At 48.1% G+C, this 15,954-nt stretch overlaps 1 protein-coding gene across 8 annotated transcripts in view; it reads left to right on the top strand.

Moving 5' to 3' along the window:
* C18H16orf95 (chromosome 18 C16orf95 homolog) overlaps positions 1 to 15,954 on the top strand; it is a 453,505-nt gene that overhangs the window by 52,150 nt on the left and 385,401 nt on the right. The window contains exon 7 of one of the 8 annotated variants that reach the window (XR_010837973.1): positions 2,968 to 2,986. The exons of the other annotated variants lie outside the window; for them this stretch is intronic. The gene's annotated coding sequence lies outside the window, so the exon portion shown is untranslated. Of the gene's footprint in view, positions 1 to 2,967; positions 2,987 to 15,954 lie in introns of those variants that run through there. 8 annotated transcript variants of the gene reach the window in all.

Raw genomic sequence — 15,954 nt, 5'->3', positions numbered from 1 at the left:
TCCTGGTTATCTCCTTTGTCATACACTCATTAACAGTAGCTCCTCTTGCCTACTTGTCTGCACTCCCTCTAGAATCAAGGTGTCGGGGAGTGGGTCTTCTTGGCTGGGCCCATTGGGGTGTCCCCACTCCCGTGGTGGCCTCGGTCACAGCTGGTCACCTGCCTCACATGGGACATCAGCTGGCAGCCATGGCCTGGGCAGGAGCCCACCTCCCGGGCGTGTGGCAGCTCTGCTCAATTTTCTGTAAGTCCCAGACTGCTCTAAAAACTAAAGTCTGTTAATTAAAAAAAAAATCTTTCCTGGTCTGTTCAGAAAAATTGCCCCTTAAACAAAGGGGGCATTAACAAAAGAAGAACTTACCTAGGATATTTGGGACAGATGGGCCAAGGAGAACCTGGGTGAATGTGTAGAACCCTCACCCCCTGAGATATCTTGGGATGCATGCTGTTAGCAGCTCCAGGGCGAGGAAGGGGAGCAAGAGGGCTGTGGGGTGGCTATGTCTGCCTCTAACTCGACTCTTCAAGGCTCCGCCGTCTCCCCCTCACCGCACCGCAGTTTGAAGAGTCCTGCCTCTACACAGCTCGCCGGCCTTGTCTCTGGCTTGTTTTCCCGTGTAGATGAAATGCCTTGCACCAAAGGAAAATTATACAGTGTAAACATTTATTCAGAAAAATGGTTTTCAGCGTTACCTTCCCGGAGTGCTTGGCTGAGAATGAAAGCCTGGTATGAACGCCTGCTGGCATGGACAGGAAATGGAACCCTCTGCTCAATATATTTCCAGCTTTTATGAGGCAGCTTTAGTGGAGACACGTCAGCCTCTTGCCCAAAGCGCAGGCTGGACAGAGCCCTGCCCCCACGCCCGACGGATGCCCGGGTGTGGAGAGGGGTCGAGAGTGTTGGCACCAGGGGCTCGGCGACCAAATGATGCTGTTGGTGACTTTCAACTCAGCTTCGAGGGCGCGAGTGAGGAGAAGAGAGGGTACAGTGACCTCAGAATCCTGAGGGTCTGAAAGGGATGGCCTCACTCGTGTCCTGGACGCCAAGACCACGAACTCTGAAGATGTCTGCATTTGGAGACACAGGCACACGATGTCCCCGGCTTTGGCACTTCTTTTTTTCTGCTTGATTTTCTCCAGGCACAACTGCAGATTGAATTGTTTCCTTTGAAAAAATATGTTCAAGTTCTAACCCCTGGTAACTTTGACAGTGACCTTATTTGGAAATAGGGTCTTTGCACGTGATCCAGTTAAGATGAGGTCATTAGGGTGGGCCCTGATCCAGTGACTGGTGTCCTTATAAGAAGAGGGAGACACAGAGATACAGGGAGAGGCCATGTGACTATGGGGTAGGCAGAGATTGGAGGGATGTATCTATAAGCCAATGAATGCCAAGGACCTCCAGCAACACCAGAAGCTGAGAGAGGGGCATAGGACAGATTTTTCCCACAAGTGTCAGAGGATGTGGCCCTGCCAACACCTTGGTTTTGGTCTCTGGCCTCCAGAACTGTGAGAGAATAGATTTCTGCATTTTAAGTGCCCCAGTTTGTGCAGTTTTGTTACAGCAGCCACGTGACACTCATACATACCGGATAATTTATTGCTGATGTTTAGGGCCTGCCTTCTCACCCCATCCCTGGGCCAACAGAGATCAAGGGGGAGCGCGTCGTTTTTCACCCACAAAGGCAGTGATGCTCACCTGATGCTCAGGTACCAGACAGGCTGGGAGCTCCCTGTGGGCAGGAGGGACCCTTCCCCACTCACAGAGTGTCTCCTGCTGGACAGAGCCTCAACCTTGAAAACAGTTGTCCAGGGTTTCAGCCAGGGTGAGCTTTCCTCCTCCCATGTGCTCTGGAAAACGGGGGACACCCCAGAACCACAGCTAAAGCGGGACAAGCCTGGGCCCTGGAGGCTGGACCCTCATGCCCGGGCTGGATATGGTCAGCTACATGGAGCAAAGTCCTGGTCCTCTTCTGCCAGGGGCTGTGACCTCCAGTCCTCGCCTGCCAGGCTTGGGGGCCTCTCCCAGAAACTCCTGCCAAATGCAGGGTTTAGGGGAAGCCAGGGAGCAGCCCCTGCTGCTTCTCTTTCTCCCACAGCTTGAGGTGGATGGGAAGAAGGTAGAGCATGGCTGGGCTTGAGGGGCCGAGTGCAGGATCAGATCCCTTTGGGGCTCAGGGAAGCGACAGAGTCTCGTTGAGTTGGCACTGGGACCCAGGAGACCTAATATTTTTTTCATAACCCACTTGTCTGACTTTTATTTATTGAGCATCTACTGTGACCAGGCATCATCATTAGTACTGACTGAATGAACCCAGATCCCCACCCTCCTGGGGCTGATGTTCGTTCTGGTGATTAATAACAACTCTACTGAGACAGTGCTTAGGTGTACACTCACTCATTTGTCCTCACGCAAAGTTTGGTGAACGCCAGGAAATGGGGTGGGAGAAGCACTGGCAGTGTTTGGGGTGGGGGGTGGGGCCTCCTGGTGAGCAGCTGAGGGGGGGCGTGGGCAGTGAGACCAGCAGAGCCACAGAGAAGGAGACCTGCCCTGCCCCACCCCCACAGGGTAGCTGGCTGTAACTGGATCACGCATCTTTTTGTTCCGGACTCTTTTTGCCTTATGTGTTTACGGCTTCTGAAGTTATGATTTCATGACTGAGGGGGTCATGGCTGAGGCCTGGGAGTGGGTCCTCATTCTCTGCTGGACCCTCTGCTCTGAGCAGTGGAGTTCCCACTGTCTCAGCTCGCTCTGGACCTGTGTCCTCAGGCACGGGACTTGTGTCCTCTTTACTGTCTTGCCTATTTCTCCAGATGTGTGTGTTCAGATCCGCCTTTCACCATGTTGTGGGCAGGAGGGCAGTTGAATTAACTTTTCTGCTCATCAACTTACCCCGAAATGGGGGGGTGTTGCTGCCTGGTGCCTGGCCTCCAGAGGGTGCTCAGCAGAAGCTCACTGTCTTTCATCCAGGAGGCCTTGGATGTCCAGCCCAGAAGGATGGAAGGCTCCCTGGGGGTGTTGTTCCCCCGAATCAAAGGGTACCGTTCTCATTCTGTGTTCCTCGTGGGAATTCCAGGGGGCTTGAAATTCCTCTTAGCACAGTGTAGTGTGAGGACTGAAAGAAGAACTAAGGGAAGTTGAATGGAGAGCACGAGAGCGTCTCAAGGTGAAGGTGGCCCCTGGCTGTGTGATGCGCAGGTGCACGAGTGAGGATTAGGTGTCCCGACTTAAGACTCCGTGGACGAGCCATTGTCCACCTGTCTGTGCAGCTGATTGTATCAACCGGCGGAGGGCGATTAGCTGTGCCCGTTCCCTGCACCAAGCCAACGGGGCTGTTTTAATCTCCCACAGCTCTGACTAAAGAGGAGGCTTCGTTGCCTTATTTCTGAAAAACGAATAAGAAAGCAGTGGTTGGAGTTGCTTCTCCTCTTGCTATTTTCACATAAAATCAGGGACTAATCCCTCATCTAATACTAAGTTTTAAGGGCTGAGTTAGAACGTAGTCAACTCCATTTATGAACACCGGTTAATATTTCTTTATAGAAAGCTATACTATTTTCAGAAGCATTTCAGACAGACATCCTAAGAAGACTTAGCAGGCTCAAGATGTTTACCTTGGACCCAAATCTTGTTTTTAATTAACCGAGTCTTCAACAGTCCATCAGAGAATGCGGTTACCTGCCAAACTTCACACCTAAGAGGAAAAAATATTCCCAATAAAATTTTCCTTAAAAAAATCCACTCGCTTTTACCACTAAGACATCCTCAACATATTTAAATCAATCCCTCTCCATGAGCACACAGAAAACTAATGTTCTAGATCCCAAGCCTGTCTCTGTGTGTCCCAGATTTCAGGAAAGCCATTTAATTCAACATTAAGTTTTCAGCAGATACTAAAGCAGGGATTCTGCAAAGATGTAGGGGCTGAATGTGTGGGCGCAGTGAGTCTAAGTTTTCCAGGCTGCAAACACACATTCCTGCAATACCACACATTCTGCTGGGGAAGTTTAAATGATCGTATTAATTCACCTTACAGGAGCAGCTGCTTATGGAAAGTAAAGCTCTCCTTCTCTCTGTTCAAAAAGAGACTGATTTCATAGTGAGGCTGTGGGTTTCTCTCACGCTTCAACATCCCGCGATTTGGAGTTTATTTTGAGGCGCTGGGTTGGACAGAGTGTATTTTCTCAGACGTAAGTTCCTTGGGAATAAGGATGTGGAGGTCCATAGAGTTTGACCCTTCCTGTTCTGTTTACTGCTGCCCTCCCCTCCATGGTGCTGGGTACCTAAGAGGCTCTTGTTAAATATTTATTGAATAGGACTTCCCTGGTGGCGCAGTGGTTAAGAATCCGCCTGCCAATGCGGGGGACACGGGTTGGAGCCCTGGTCCAGGAGGATCCCACGTGCTGCAGGGCAACTAAACCCGTGCGCCACAACTACTGAGCCTGTACTCTAGAGCCTGCAACTCACAACTACTGAGCTCACGAGCCCACAGCCCATTCTCTGCAACAAGAGAAGCCACCGCAATGAGAAGCCCGCGCACTGCAACGAAGAGTAGCCCCCACTCGCGGCAACGAGAGAGAAGCCCCTGTGCAGCAATGGAGACCCAACGCAGCCAAAATAAATAAATAAATAAATAATATTTATTGAATAAAAAAGTGCTCCTTGAATAGGTGTGACAGCTTGTTTTACAAATAATTTCCTAAATTTTACCTACAAAGATTCTTGGAATTTTAGGTAGTGGAGTTGCTTTTCCTCTTGCAATTTTCAAATAAAATAAAATATTTAGATATCTGTCCTACCCCAACAAAGTTACTTGGACACACACACACACACACACACACACACACACACACAGCTTGTTGATTGTCTTAGATTGGTGAGTAGAAACTTAGCCTTTTTTCTTCTGATTTAGCTTTTAGCTTGTCCTGAAAAGAACAACAACAACAGCAACAAAACCTCGTGTCAGTGAATGAAATTCTTAAGTCTGTCTCATGTGGTTTAGTGGAACCAGGCTCGTTTGTGAAGGAGGATGTGATATTGTAGAAAACCCCCAGATATTGACTTCACCACTTCCAAGCTGTGCGGCCTTGAAAGAGTTACTTACTTTCTCTGGGCCTCATTCTCCTTATCTGTTAATTGTGGAATTGAATTAATACTCTCAGCAGTCCTGCCAGTTATGACAACCTGGGCAACTAGAGGAAGAATGGATCCTCAGGTCTAAGCTTCAGAATTACAGATGTGATTCACTGCTTCTGCATGGCAGTTAATAGAGTAGGACAAGAGCCCTACAGTGAAAATGCTGTGTTTCTGAAAGGCTGACCAGTAACATAGTGGTTTTCTTTTGCTGGCTTTTTGGGGAAAATTCTTTTTATATTTACTTGTGTTTCTCTTGCACACTTCTTTCTGTCACAGAGTAATTTTATTACTTATTTTGGTTTGAGATCTGAGAGAGCAAGTGTTTATTTTAGTGTTTATTCTTAACCCATTTCAGAAGAAATTTAGAATGACTTAAACTAAAATACAAAGCATAAAAATCATTAATCCAGACTAAAAGGCAAGATGGAGGAGAATAAAGGTGCAGAGATAGACAGAAATTATATTACAAAATCTAGACTGAGGGAATTAAGCATACAACTTAGCTCTGAGCTTCCTAGCAGCCAAGGAAAAAACAAAACTAGGAGAGTGTTGTTAATGTTAAAGGTTAGGGAGGCAGAAATTCAGAAGGGGCCGACGGTCCTCAGTTGTCTCCTTAAAGTTCCTGGAACGTTCTTGATCCTGATCTGAAAGGAAGATTTTGTGAGAGTGTGGAATCTCTTGCTCAAGTTCAAATCCAAGAAGCTGAAAGTTACTGACCTTCAGTTTCAGGTGCTCAAAAAATGTTAAAGTTTGCTGGCAAAAGTATAGATGATATTTTTTTCCCAGGAATTAAGAACTGATAAAAACAAGCAAATCTTACCAAAAGAGGATGTGTGATATGGAAAAAAACCAAAACAAACCCCAAAACCATTGGGTGGAGGTAAAGAGACCTGGATTTGAGTTGCAGCTCTGCCAATAATCTCTGCGCCTTAGGGAAGGTCCCACAGCCTATCTGGGCCTCAGTTTCCTCATCAGTAAAATAAACGGGTTAAACCAGGCTCCTTTGAGATCTCACGTGTGAGAGTTCTGCTCCTGTGACTATAATGGTATGGGGGGGTTATTCTTTTGTTGTCCACAATCAGACCTGCTTAAGGCACAAAGCTTGTATCTCAGAAATCGCTTTGAGACTGCCATGTTGGACTCCCTAGAAAGTAAAATGGTCCCCCTTCTAATATAACTTCTTGAAAGAAAAGATCTCATCTCGTCATGTGGAATTTTTCCAACCGAAGCACATTTCTGTGATCCAAGGCGTACACATTTGGCTGCAAGTGAAATACGTCGGCACAGACAAGGGTGTCAGGCTTTCTCGTCTCAAACAGGGCTATCACGAGGCTGAAAAACTGCAAAGAGGTTTTTCCAAGAAGTCGTCCCTGGGCAAAAACGTTGCCACTTTCATTGGGGAAAAAAATGGTTTCAAATATTGCCTTTTGTTTTTATGGAAAATGGTGAAAAGTTTCAGGGAAAACCACAGAATCCTTTGCTTTTATTGAAACCACAAAAATTGATTAATTTTTTTTTAAAGAACAGTTTTTGCTGAGGGCTGAACTTTCTTCTTTGAAAGGCTCTACTTTTCTTTTTTTGAAGTATATCCTGAGAGCCCCATGAAAGGTCTTTCTGTTAGCTTGGCTGAGCCGAACCCATGCATCCTGGAGCTCTACACAGAAGCATATTTTTTGTGCCCAAACACTGCCTTCTGCAGATGTCTTCATGCTCCGATCTCCAGATACTGGCTTACCTCTTCCCAAATCTCCAGGGAGGCATGGTGCCCATGAAGCTGGTTAGTGCAGCCCCGGCCTCAATAAAATCATTGAACCTGACTTCTAGGCTCATCTCTCTTCATCGCTGCCGCTTCCTGCACAAATGGAAAACTGTGCGCATAGGATGCTGCCTTTGCCACTGGGGGTCTCGAAAGTTGATTTCATGAGCTAATCGGTCCCCCACCTGGTGGCTGGCGTGGGCTGTCCGTGGGCAGGAGAAGCCGTCTGTCCCGGCTGAAACCTGTCTTGCAGTCTGCCCGCAGCGGACACCCTGCCAGCTGGGCCAGCGTGCCGCTCCTTCACGCGTGTTTCTTGACAAAGGCAGCTGGGGGATTCTCCTGTGGCACGAAGAGGCGGTTGGCTTCTGGGCCTTGGCTTCTCCCTTTGTCGAATGGGAACGGTGATAACACCAGCACGTAGATTAGTTGTGAAGCTTAAGTAGCACAGTGCTGGGCACACAGTAAGTGCTACTAATTATGATTTACATATTCTAGAAGTAAATCCTGGTGAATCCAAGACTTACTTCATTTTACAAATGAAAAGACTGCAATGTGACAAAGCTCAAGACAAATTTAAAGAAACGATTATTAACAATCTTCCACTATCCTAATGCAACGACTGTATCTAGCTTGTGTGTTTTACTTTACCATTCCTGCAACTACTCACCATCAACATCATGAAGTTCAGCCACCACTGAGTAAGGGTCCAGTGTAAGCCAAGCGCCATGCGAAGTGCTCTCCAGTCATGGGCCCCCAGTGGACCCAGCTCTGGGGGATGTTAACCCCCTTTACAGACAAGGGACCTGAGTGTCTGAAAGGTGAGCCCACCCAAGGTCAACAAGCAGAAGCTGAAAGAATTTGAGCCCTGACTTCAAAATCTCTGGGGTCGACCAAAGTGCTATACTCCTCTGATCCCCATGTGAGTCTTCGACCAAGAGAGTCACATTATTTAAAAGGAAAAAACGGGAGGTTTCAGTCTGAAGCATTGTTCTGGTCTGTGGTCATAGTAGGTGAAACCAGGGGAAGGTTCAGTTCCTTGTCCATCTAGGAAAATCTCTTCCAACCTCACGGAGGTACTGAGGGAATGGAGCAAAAAGCCCACTCTAGTTGGGTGGATGTCCCTTCCCTGCCCTGCAAAGCAAGTGACACAGTGTGTGACAGTCGGGCAATCAGTGTCCCAGAGCCCAAACCCCAAGTGCTGCTGAAGTCCAGGAAAAGGACTCCGGGTGCTTCCCTTCTGTTCTTCGTTGAGGTCACCTTCACCCCGAGAAGACCTAGCCCTTAGAGGCTGGATCTTCTCCCCAAAGCTCACCCCTTCTTGGTGCTATCCGGGTTATTATTATTCAAAATACAGCCTGCCTGCCCATTTGTCCCGGGGTAGGAAGAGTGGGTTAACAGGCAAACACTGCTTTCCTGATCACTGACCTGTAATTTCATTAGCTTTTAAATTCAATGTAAATATTGTCTGATCATGGCCTTGGGTGCAGTTTGGAACAAGTCTCTTTTTTGCTCTCTTATCTTATTATCTAAGAAAACATCTCATTGTTCAGATTCAAGAATAACAAGTTTCTCCACATCCAGTCCCCTCAGCTCTTCATTTTTCTTCATTCTTTCTGTCCTGTTTAGCATCACATAATTACAGAAATATGTCTGTAAGCTGTTTGCACATCTGATAATCTGATTTTCTCTTGTTCCCAACTCTTTCTCCATCTGCTCCCCACCCCCACCCCATTCTGCCACATCTGGAACAGTCCCCTGCCACTCCATGCCCAACTGACTGCTGAACTATTTCCAAATCACATCTCTTTTCCAGTCCTGGCCACCTGATATGCTCAATCATAATATACTCAGGCCCTAAATTCTGGCCGTCTCTCATTCCTCTCTACTCGGATGATAACTGTGGGGCAGAGCCACTGTCTCATTTCTTCTATTCTGACCTGGTCATGTTAAAATATAGTTTTCAAAGGTAAAATCTTGTCTCTCGTGCAAATATAAAATGAACACAGATTAGAGATTTTATTTAGGTCACTAAGAAGTTGGTATGATGTTACAGCCGGTTCAAAGGAGAGTGTGAAGAACAAACATGTCTGTAGGCAGTCAGGCAAACGGAAGTGAATTTCCTAGTAGGCGCACACCTAGTTTTTATCTCTGGGCTGGAATATGTGTTTGGAATCACCTTTTTTACAGGGTGAATGAATTGTATCTTTACAGGACAGAATTTATGTGCACTTCTGGGGCAAGAGTCATTTGCATTACTCTGTGTTGTGTGATACACACTTGGCTTGTAGTGTGTACAATACACACTTGAAGCCAGGCCAACTCCAGAGGCTTTGTAAGACAATTCCCAGCATTCAAATGAAGTATCCATTACTATTTCAATTCAGTCAGTCAATTTTGTTGATTCCAGTGATATCCTTTGTCTGTTTCAAAGTGTTTCACGATTTTTTTAACAGCCACTTTAAATTAATTAATTAATTTTTTATAGGTAACCTTTTTTTCCAAACTCAGATCATATTCTTTTTAAAAAAAATTTTTGTTTATTTATTTATTTTTGGCTGCGTTGGGTTTTTGTTGCTGCACGCCGGCTTTCTCTAGTTGCTGCGAGCCAGGGCTACTCTTAGTTGCAGTGTGCAGGCTTCTCATTGTGGTGGCTTCTCTTGTTGCGGAGCACGTGCTCTAGGGCACGCAGGCTTCAGCAGTTGGGGCATGCAGGCTCAGTAGTTGTGGCACATGGGCTCTAGAATGCAGGCTTAGTAGTTGTGGAGCACAGGCTTAGTTGCTCTGCGGCATGTGGGATCTTCCTGGACCAGGGCTTGAACCCATGTCCCCTGCATTGGCAGGTGGATTCTTAACCACTGAGCCACCAGGGAGGCCCACTTTTTATTTAAATCTATTGTGAATATTCACATGGAAGGACTGTAATTTCCAAGCCTTATTTTAGGAGAAGCTCAGGAGAACACAGTCAGGCAAGGAGCAAAGGCACCACTAGTTCAAGGCAAATCTTCTAAAAATGACACTTTAGTCCAGGGAATTCTTGGCTCAAAGACCTTCCGTGGCTCCTTATCACTAGTGTGATAGTTTCCAGATACTCCCATGTGGCATTTAAGCTTTTCCACAACCTGGCCATGATATATATTTAAATCTTTGAAAACATTTGTTAAAATAATAGATGGCAATGGCAAAAAATTCAGAGATTACAAAACCATATCAAATAAAGACTAACAGCTTCCTCTACCTCCTAAATCTTTAGCGTGGATACAAGAAAAAGAGAATAACTGGTTGACAATCGTTGGTTGCCGACTGAGTGTGAACTTGAAGTTTATTTGAAAATTACTTTAGCATTTATCAGAAATGCCAGTTTCTTCTCAAAAGGAGGTTGTTAGTGACATCACGGAAGAAGGTTCTGTCCGAGACCAGGTTTGGGGTGATTTTTCATTATCATCTCTCTAGAAATTTTCTTGATATAGAAAATCATATTTACTTTTACATCTATAGCCGTATAGTTTTAAACATAAATGGTATCATTCTACCCATACCACTTTTTCAATACTATTTTTTTTTTCACAATTACCCGTGTGTCCCAGATACTGTTGGGAATGGGTTATGTTTAATACATCTTAGATCTCTTTCTGTATCAGCGCAGACATATCTACTCACTCTGGCCCATGATACAGACTGTCCCATCATCTAGATGCACAGTGATTTATTTAACCACTACAGATTCATCCAGTTTACTTTCCTCCTACATGATTTCTCTCATTGGAGCCAGAATAATTCAGTCTCTTTCCTTAAAAATATCTTACCCATTCCTGCTGACATGTCTTTCCGTCCGATGTAACATTCAAAATAGATGCACCATCCAAGTGGAAAAGAAGGAGGACCAGTGTGGGTGGGGCTGGCCTCCTGGGGCCTGGTGAGGACTGTCCTGCCTCTGCCTGATGTGCCAGTGCCACCCACGTACCCAGGCCATCCTGCAGGTCTAGTTCATCTTTAATCTTCCTCTGGAAGCCATCCTTGATGACAGTTATTAAAGTTTACTTTTCAAAAAATTGAAACGGCATCAAATGTCTATTGACCAACTCATCAGAGAGAGAGGCAGTAGGAAGGCACGTGCTGTGTAGGTGCTTGTGTACGCTATATGCTCCTGGGACACTGGGTTCTCACCCCCCCCTTTCTCTCCCCCCTTCTCTCCCTCCCTCTCCCGCACTTCTATCCATAAATAATCCTATGCTCTAAGCCGTGCAATGGATGCTGAGAATTCAGCAGTGGGCAGAACAGAAACAGTCTCTGCGTGTTGCAAGTTCCAAGTCCCATCACAGAATTAAGTACATGTGTAAGTGTAACCTTCCAGATGGAGATCCATGCTCTAAGGGAAGAGCACAGGGTGCTGTGAGGGAGAGGAGCAGGGTGTTCTTTGTGCATGAGCTTCAGTAGGAGGTTTAGAGGGTAGGTGTGGATGCCTGGCCACGTGGCAGAAAGGAGCCAGTGAGGGCAGGATGGGCGGGGCTTGGTCCTGCAGGCAGGCCCTGCCTCAGTCTCAAGTATGAATTTGACTGGATTTTCGATGGGAACATAATTAACAAAACACAACCTAGCTTATCTGGTCTGTATTCATGGAGCCCCTTGTAGGAGGCAGTAGTCTGTAGTGTGAAAAGTAGGGACCCTGGAGCCCCACCATGGCTTCAAAACTGGCTTCACCACCTGCTGGTGACCATGGACGAGAAGCTGTGCCTTTGCTTTCTCATCAGCAGAATGGGCGAGATAACAGAACCTGCTGCATCGGGATGTGCGGCCAACCCAGTTAACCTTGCCCAGTGCTGTGGCAGCTCCTGGCCTGTGGTGCACGCTGTCTGAGCTGTTCTCATACCACCAGCTATCACACAGCTTTCCTTGGACAGGCTCAAAGATTCAAGCTTGAAGTTGCGTCTTAACAGGCAAAGAGAAAGCAGGGAGTCACGGGTGTCTTGTGATGGTTTGCCTAGCACCCCTCCTTCGCCCCAATTCTGTGGTTGAGGCCTTCCAGCTGCGGCAGCCTGCTGTCCCATAGTCTGTGTTTCCCTGTGGCGTGGGGACGGGATGTTAGTCATCCGGTGGAGATGTGGCTAAATATAAGGTAAATATTTTTCTCCACGTTGGTGAGTTTCCCAGGGCTGAGGGTGGGAAAGCCAGAGGTGGTGCTGAGAGTCAGGAAGACTGTTGGGTGCTCTAGGGTAGAGTTCTGGGTAGACGATGGAAGCTAAGAGCCGAGTCTGAGAATGGAGACCTGGGGAGTTAAACTCACAGGAACTGGACTCAGGTGGTCTCCTCATAGCCTCACCTGAAACCGAGCTGTGCTCCGAGTTTCCATCCACACCTGACTTGCTTCTCAGTCCAAAGCCTTCCAGTGGCTGCTGTTGCTGCTGTGGGGAATCAGATTCTGCCCGTGCCTTGGCAGCACCGCAGGCGCCCCTCCTGCCTCCCTAGCTGCACCCATGCCCTGCCTACTCCCCAGGTCCCCCTCCTCACTCAGCCAGTCAGCCTCACCCTTCCCACCTGCGGGCCTTGCCTGCACTTTCCTCCGCATGGGGGCTCTTTCTCCATCATTTGCCTGGTTACCTTCTAAAGAATTTAGATTTTTTTTTTTTTTTTTTTTTTTTTTTTTGCGGTACGAGGGCCTCTCATTGTTGTGGCGTCTCCCGTTGTGGAGCACAGGCTCTGGACGCACAGGCTCAGCGGCCACGGCTCAAGGGCCCAGCCACTCCGCGGCATGTGGGATCTTCCCGGACCGGGACACGAACCCGTGTCCCCTGCATCGGCAGGTGGACTCTCAACCACTGCGCCACCAGGGAAGCCCAAGAATTTAGATTTTAACTCGTGTTTCACTTTAGATCCTAGGCCGTCTCCCCACCCTCCCCCGCCATGACAAGTTATTTTAACCACGACCCTCTCCTCTCCATTGGTGTGCTTATTAAATTTCTATCTGCACGCCCCGCCCCTCCCCATCAAGATAGCGACATCCTGAGGGCAGAGACAAGGTCTCTTTTGCTCATCATGGCACTCCCTTGCCCCCCAGCACCAGGCCTGCACACAGTAGGTGCTCAGTGTGTTATTTGTTGACTGACTGCATATGAGAATGGCTTCCAGGAGAAAAAAGAGCACGGTGGTGACTTTTTATGTGAGCCCCCTGGCCACGATGACATGGGCAGGGGGTGGACATTTGAATGCAGGTTGGCCCGTCCAGTTCTTTCATGTAGAAGTTTGGGATTTGGAAACTGCTCTCAGAGGTGGCTTGAAGTGTGGGTGTACTGCTGGGAGCTGTGGGACGTTCATATTCTACCACACACACAGAGAACCAGAGAAAGTGGGTCTGAAGTCAGGGAGAGTCAGAAAATGCCCACGCAAGAACATGGGACACATATATGAGTAACCTAGTGACGGGGGCCCCAATTTCTGAAGGACTTTTGTTCCCATTCCAGCCCTCTGAGACCTGAGTCTCATGAACCACCCATATCACCCTACAACAAATCCCTCTCTTGAGTTGCCTCGGGCCAACTCAAGTTAGTTTCAGTCTCTCTGCGACTCCCACGTGCTTTACCAGGATAATCAGGGGGCAGGCAAAAAGGGAGGCCAGAAACCCAGATAGCCTCGCGTGTGGGATGTGGGACGAGCCTCCTTCGGTCTTAGGGTGAATTGCCCCTCCTCACGCACTACACGGGGTCCAGAAGTGAAAGGGGCTGCTTTCTGTCACATGCCCTGGGCTCCAGAAAGGGATTTGCAGAATCCACAAAGAGACAGAGCTGCCCAGTGGGCAGGGTCTTGACACACATTCCACCCAGGAATGGTAGGGACTCGGTGGAGCTGTACAGGCCTCCTTCCTGGTCCCTCTGGGGCCAGGATGCCAGACTGGCCCCAGGAGCTTTTATTGGTACAGACTTCTCTTTGGACTGTGTGGTTGCGCCAAGCTTCGCTCGGATGGCACTGGCTCCCCCTCAACATTTACACCTTATAAACCACCACCGTGACCAACTGGGGCTGCTTCTGTGAGGCGATGCACGGCCCCTGGTAACAGAGTAAATAACTCAGCAACGTTTCCTTGCGCTTTTCCAGCTTTCGTTCAGTCTCAGAAGAAATAAAACAGTGAACTTAATGGTGTTCTTTAATCTTCTGCACCAGTGGCTTTCTTTATAAGGTGTTATACAGAGTCCGTGTAAATCCAAACTCTGCAGTGGGATCAGTGTTTCTCAACAGGTGCTGGGTGGGTGTGGGGTAAGATGTGCCCACCCCCCACCCCAGCCTCCTGAACAAATACAGAAGGAGGAACTTTCTTTGCAACACAGCTCTCATTCACAAGCCAGATAGCTGCTCGTGGCCAGCTGCTAGGACCCTTTCTTCCCCCACATCGTGTTCCTACCCCAGCTCGATGGGACTTAGGTACAAATGGGGATTGATTGAAAGGATGAAATCCAGGCCATGGGGAGGGCAGGTGTGGACCTGGGTCTCTGTGTCAGCTCAGCCAGGGGAGCGAGAGAAATGTCTGTCTCTCCCATATCCATTTCTGTCAGCATGTCACTCTCCAAAACAGATTCCTCCACGCGAGGGCAGAAAGACAGCATCTGAGCTGTTGTCTCCTGGCTCATAAGGCCCCAGGGGAGAGGGGCTGCTCCTGCTACTTCTCCCAGTTGCTGAGAAAAATCTCAGGAAGCACTCTGACTGGCTCATAGGTTCTCCCCTGGGCCAATCAGCTGTGGCCACAGAGGCGAAGCCATGGCAGAGTATGGCCACCCGCACTAGAAGAAGGGGTTGGGGAGAGATAGTGTGTGTATCAGGAGGAGGGGTCATACGGAAGGTAGGAGGGATGCCCTAGTGACAAGACTAGACTCTACTGCATGCCCCTGACATGGCCCTGCTATTACCTGGATCCCAGGGTCTCGAGGGAGGCTGGAGCCCACAGCACCTCTGATGGCCCTCACAGGGGCTCAGGGATCCTAGTGCCCCCTGGCAATGAGGGCATGGACAAAGAGACCAAGGGTAAAACCCTTGTCCCCACCCTCATCTCAGCCTTCCTGGACCCCATTACTGCCTGACCCTCCCCACAGTCCAGAGGATTATACAGGCTTGGGCTCTTGGGATTCTTATTTGTGAAAGGGCCTGGGGGTCTTCAAGGCCCCTTATTGGCCTGATGTTCCTGTCACCAGGTCCTGACATATGAATCACTCTTGCTGCCCACTGCACCCCATGTGTGGTCTCTCTGATGTTTATACTGTCGGCCCACTTGCCTCTCTCTGCAGTGCCAAAATCTCAGAATATCGGAACACTGAAACGTTTTTCTGAAGTTTGCCCCAAACTGATTGGGTGGTAAAACTTGACCTGAACTGATGTGAGTCTATTTGGGTCTTTGTTTATCCCAATTAGTGGAGGAATGTTCATATGTTTTGCTGCCAGGGTGTCAACATGCTTGATCCCAGAGGCTGCCCCAGACCCTGCTGGAATGTGAAGACCATATGGGATGAGTGCCTCATTGCCTTTTTGAATCCCCAAAACTCTGAACTCTGAACCACACCTGGCCCCAGAGGTTTCAGATAAGGGATTGTGGACTGGCTAAAGTCCTGCATCCTTGGCAGAGTTCTAGAAACCTTACACGGGGTAAAAATTGACCAGTTCTCCCAGGGCACTGGTGACACTAAATGCGGTAAGAGAGACAAAGCCTGAAACTAGGTGTTTGGGGCAGAGTCATCCTCCTGTGAACATTGGCTCTTAGCATTACATGCTTTAGGTTATCAAATCTTTACAGCACCCTATGAGGCTAGGGTTTCGTCACCACCCCATTTTACAGATACTAAAACTGAGGCTGGGAGAGGTGAAGTAACTTGCCTAAGGTCGAAAAGGTAGGAAGTAGCACCACCATGATTGGCTGATTCCATAACAAAACAGTTGTCACCACTGTGCTACCTGCCATACAATGCCCCAGGATCTGCTAATCCATCGTGGGCTCACTGGGCTCCATCCCTACCAGCTTCAGGTCACGGAATATAAGCTAGCGTCTCTGATGTACCAGCATGGTTTCAGCAGCTTCTACATATTCCCTA

The sequence above is a fragment of the Kogia breviceps genome, chromosome 18, assembly GCF_026419965.1.
Source record: "Kogia breviceps isolate mKogBre1 chromosome 18, mKogBre1 haplotype 1, whole genome shotgun sequence".
Classification (NCBI taxonomy): domain Eukaryota; kingdom Metazoa; phylum Chordata; class Mammalia; order Artiodactyla; family Physeteridae; genus Kogia; species Kogia breviceps.
This window is presented reverse-complemented; position numbering and strand designations above follow the sequence as displayed.